At 34.1% G+C, this 5,502-nt stretch overlaps 1 long non-coding RNA gene across 1 annotated transcript; it reads left to right on the forward strand.

Annotated features, from left to right (window-relative positions):
- The first annotated feature begins 487 nt into the window (after window positions 1–487).
- Window positions 488–2,146, forward strand: LOC124449539. Its single transcript, XR_006949436.1, has 2 exons — window positions 488–742; window positions 1,845–2,146. It is a non-coding gene; the product is annotated as an uncharacterized LOC124449539 (long non-coding RNA).
- The last annotated feature ends 3,356 nt before the right edge of the window (window positions 2,147–5,502 follow it).

Below are 5,502 nucleotides of genomic sequence, written 5' to 3' on the forward strand. Positions count from 1 at the left end.
TAAATTTGAATATAAAGCCATCAATGTATCCGTGAAATGCAAAGCCATACGGCTTCAGTTTATGTTACCCGTCGGCTTCAATTTATCTTACCAGTTGAATTTAGGGTGTGGATTCAAATAATTTCTTATTATTAGTCTGTTTGCTCGTCGAGATCTCTTTGCTTCAATAATATACATGTATGGAATTTTTGATTAGTGAAGTGAAAAAATCCATTTAAACTTTCAAAAATTGTGTCTTAATCATTCACATTCAAATTCTATTTTAGAAAGGTGATCCATTTATTCCTGAATTTAAACTTGTTAAACTTTATATTATTTAACAGTAGTCCTTTGGAATTTGACTCATTTCAATGTTATTATGTATTCTGCATAAGTTCTCATTTATGTATTTTTATTTCTATAACAATTGTTTTTAGTCAGTGATGTATACTTAGTTATATAACTAGAATGTTCTACATAGATGTTATTAATGTTTTATAACACTGCTTGTTGAAAGGGATCCTGACTCACTCTTCATCTTCGTTCACTGCTTAAACGTGTTTACGTAACAGAACTTACATGGATAAAAGATTGATTTAACAAATAGGTATGAAATATGGTCATCATTTTTAAACTGATATGTATGTGGTTGCGTTCTTTATATTAAATCTCTCATATTTGTAAGGTATATGACATGTAAAGAACTGAAGCAAACATAATTATGTCGACACGGTCGTCATATATGAAGTCTTATTTCTAAAACGTACGTAATTTGTCGAAAGTAAAGCGAGATTATGGAACTATATTATTAACTTTATATAACAAATTTGCTACTGAAGCATCTCGATAATGTATGACTAAACATGCAAGATAAATCATATTTAATTTGATACACCAACTTTTTAACTATTGACAATAAGCTGCATGGTAAAAGACAGTAAAACTAGCTCAAAAGTATGGGGGCAGAATAACATGAGAACATTTTCTACAGGTACGACGCTGAATTTTTCTTTATTGATTATACTTGTCTATGGAAAAAAGGGATATTTGTAAAAATTTATATTCACATGTCCAACCATGCATCACCTCCCTTCTTTGCTGACGCCACTTTTGACTAATCTCTTCGTGTGTAGCAAAATGTTCATAGTTGTATACAACAAACCATTTCTTTTAGAAATAAGAAAATTTGAAAAAAAAAGAAAAAGTTAAACACAGGAAGAATATAATTACACACAGAACACGACCGAATCTATTTTTTGTGAAATGTTGATTCATGCAACACAGAGCTTTCAAAACTATACTTTTGATCAAATGTTAGTTTAACAGTGTTAAACTTTACTTTCATTGCATCCTTTACTGTTATATGTATAGTGTTCTTTTTATTGATCATAAGTATTTACAAGAGCGTGCAGTTGATAATTAAAAGGTATTAATAATTTACGCTTTGTTATTCAATAACAAAGGTCTTTTTATAATATAAACTGATTTTTGCAATAATATGCATGTATGGAATGTATAATTAACAAAGTGAAAAATCGATTTAAAGTTTGAAAAATTGTGTCTTAATCATTCACATTCAAATCCTATTTTAGAAAGGTGATCCTTTATTCCTGAATTTAAACTTGTTAAACTTAATATTATTTAAAGTAGTCCTTTGGAATTTGACTAATTTCAATGTTATTATGTACTCCGCATGGGGTTCGTATTTATGTATTTTTATTTCAATAACAATTGTTTTTAGTCAGTGATGTACACATAGCTATAGAACTTGAATGTTTTACAGAGATGTCATTAATGTTTTACATCTTACTCCTGTCTTACTTTTCATCTTCGTTCTTTATATTAAATCTCTCATCTTTTGTTAGGTATGTGACATGTAAAGAAGTAAAGCAAGCTTAATTTGGGCGACGAGATCGTCAGATGTGAAGTCTTACTTCTAAAACAAAGGTAATTTTACTAAAATAAAGCGAGATATATATCTACATTACCGACCCAAAAAATTAGCTAAAGAATAATCTAGATGAAGTATGAAGAAACATGGATGTGAAATCATATCAAAGTTGATACACAAACTTTTTAACTATTGACCATAAGCTGTATGATAGGTAAAAACTGTGAAACCTGTTCAAAAGTATGGGGAGGAAGAATAGCATGATTGTATTTTCTACATGTAGGACGCTGAATTTTCTTTACTTACCTTTGCATCCATCTCTATTAGATACAGTTTGTGAAGAGGCCTGCTTATGTGCAGTGGCGTTCCTTTGCTAACAACTTTGACTTCTGCTCCTCTCTATATTATCTTTTTCCTTGATCAATCTCAATTCTTGCTACTTTCCAAAATCCTCTCTTCAAACTTTCCTCAAACACAAGAACTGCATCACCTTCTTTCGGACACAAACTACCCTTTTTTTTTCCAACCTTATGACACTCTCTTAAACTTGCTAAGTATGCCTTCCTCCACCTGGACCAAAAATGTTTTCTTAATCTCACTAAATCTAAACCTACGCTTGACCTCTCATGCATCTTCGTCATTAATATTATGCTGAGTTCTTTCGTCGGGAATAGATGTTAATCTTCTTCCAAACATAAGATGTGCAGGAGTGAGTACATCTACATTCACTTCATCTTCGTGTACATAAGTCAATGGTCTATAGTTTAACGTACCTTGTACCTCAACTAATATTGTTAACAATTCTTCCTTGTTCAATTTAGCGTTTTCCAACACCTTCAGACAGCCTTTCACCAATGCTACCATTCTTGCAAAAAATCCACCCCACCAGGGTGTCCAATTATCCTTCCTGCTCAATCTTAAAATCTTGTTAACTCTATGGCGCACAAACTGTTTTCTTTCTCCCCTCTTACTCATCGAGCACAATGCAGTCATACTGTCCAACCAATAATATGTACCATTAAATTGAGCGTAACATTCTAAGGCCGACTTCACTGTGTCCATCAACTGTGCTAATATTCCAGCTGGCATCACTTCTAGTGTGGGAATTGTCTGCAATTTTATTGACACTATCCTTGTTTTCGACGTAAGAAGCTCTACGTGGTAGGCACCGTTTAGCTCTGTCACAAAATATACGACCGCACAGAATGCCTTTTCGCTGGAATCTGCGTACCCATGCAAGTAACACTTTACCTTACCAAGTAAATTACCATAGACACATCTCGCCACAACTAAATCCATGACTCTCTCTAAATCTAATATCCACCTCTTCCAACGTTTTTTCTTGTCACCTTCCAGCTCATTATCCCATTCGGCTGTCTCAATACATAGTTCCTGAAACAATGACTCAGCACAAATTACAACTGGACTTATAATAACTAAGGGATCGAATAATCCTGCAAGTATACTTGGTATATTTCGCTTACTCGGGATGATTGCCTTTGCTCTTTCAGCCAATTTCCAGAGGCTAAATACAAAGCGATCCGTCTTACACTCCCATCCCAATCCTAGTACTTTCTCAAAACTTCCACTGATACTATTTTGATGTTTTGGCATAAGTTTGCTCATCAACCACTTTAGAATTACTAAATTCTGCCCTTCTTTCCTCTAAAATTCTTCTTTCTCTTGTTTCTATTTCTTTCAAAACATTCTCATCGTTACTTAGCCATTTACTATACCTAAATGTTCCTGCAGCCAATTGCTTACTTGCTGACTCATACAACCTCATTACTTTGCTCTTGGGTTGTTCACCCGACACTAGATCATCAACATAAAAGCTATATTTGAGTTTTTTAACAATGTGCTTGTCTTTCTCTATGAATGAGTCTAAATGATACTCCAGTGTTGCATTCAATGAAAAAAGAGAGCAGTTAACCCCAAACACTACTCTAAAAAATCGACATTCTAAAGGTTTCACCCTCTCATTGTTTACATCATCAACCCATAAAAATCTTAGACAGTCCCTGTCCAAAGTATCAACTTCTATATTCAAAAATACATTTTCAATATCTGCCACTAAAGTGACTCTCTTCTCTCTAAACCTTATCAAAATATGAAACATTAATGGTGTTAATTTGGGTCCCACATGCAAGCAGTCATTGAGCAAGGAAGCCTTGGGTGACTACTTACACGATGCATCATAAACGACTGTTACCTTAGTTATTTTTCTTCTCTGCAAATAACCGCATGATGTGGTAAATAATGTATTTTATCAGCTTTCTCTAGTTCCATCACTGGTTCTATAAAACCCTTCCTTAATTGATCTTTGATTGTCTTATCATACTCTTCTAAAATTTTTGGTTCCCTTTTCAGCCGTACTAAATTACCCTTTAATCTTCTTAAAGGGGAACTCCACCCCTCACATAATGTTGGTCTTAAAAGTTCTATTTCTATGCAAAGGTTACTATATTTTGAAATTTTTACTTCAGCTATTTTATTTTTGACAAAATCGGGTCTTCAAGTGCGCTATTTGAGCTGTTTTGAGGCTTAGCAGCGTGGGCACAGAAAGCGTCAGCGGAAATTATTTTGACGTCATATCGTCAAACCGATTTGGATAACGCACAGCCTAGCACAAAAACAAAACAATCGCTTATAATGGCTTTTTTGGAAGAACTTCGGCCTAATTCACCAATCGATAGTGAAATGGAATACAATCCAACAAACAATATTCGACCATAACAGTTTGAGCCCGAATGGCCGGCTGATGAACACGAAGAAGCTCACCAGTTTGAGGACAACGAAGAACAGGAATTTTTTGTATATTGAGGATGAATCTCGGCGCGACAATCTTGAATGGTGGGCAGTAAAATGTTATATTATTCTAGACCATTGTTTCGATCTCAAAAGTACGTTTTCAGTTTTTGAAGTTGACCACGTCCACACACACATAATACTTTAGATTTTAAAGTTTTTATTGTAAGATACAATTTTTATTGAAGTTTTGACATTTACTTTTCAAGATCCTTTCTTTTAACATAATCAGGTGTCAATGAGGTAACTGCCAAATAATGGATAATAACGAGGAATGTTTATGCTGCAAAGAGATTTCCAATATTTGTGACAAAAATTTAGAGGCAGTAGAAACGAATGAGACCACTGAAGTACCTTTGTGCATTACACAACATCCTGGATTTGAGCCTGTTTGCCTTAATAGGTGGGTTTTACAAACATCTTGGTACCAGTACAAGCAGCAATATGAGGTAGCATATGATGGACCCGAAGACAAACTGTACCACCATATTGCATATAGACAGTTGGCAAGATGGTGCTGGGGTATCTTGGGTAGAGAAGTGAGAGTCATCTTGCCATCATGTGCAGTTACTCGCATTAGAGAAACATTTCCTCCACCTGGCCCTGCAGAGGAATTTCAATTTGAAGGCTTTCACTATGTTGATGAATGAAGTATTTTATTATGATATAGGTATATCAATTACAATTACTTTGTATGTCAATGTTAAAGTGGCATAGCCAGCCCATTTATAGGTCATGCTATGCACATTTATTAATATTAATTTATTACAAAAAATAACAGATTTACAAAGAAATGATTATAAACGTGGCTTGGCTATTACACT

Source organism: Xenia sp. Carnegie-2017, unplaced genomic scaffold (assembly GCF_021976095.1).
Source record: "Xenia sp. Carnegie-2017 unplaced genomic scaffold, XeniaSp_v1 HiC_scaffold_23, whole genome shotgun sequence".
In the NCBI taxonomy this organism is placed as follows: domain Eukaryota; kingdom Metazoa; phylum Cnidaria; class Anthozoa; order Malacalcyonacea; family Xeniidae; genus Xenia; species Xenia sp. Carnegie-2017.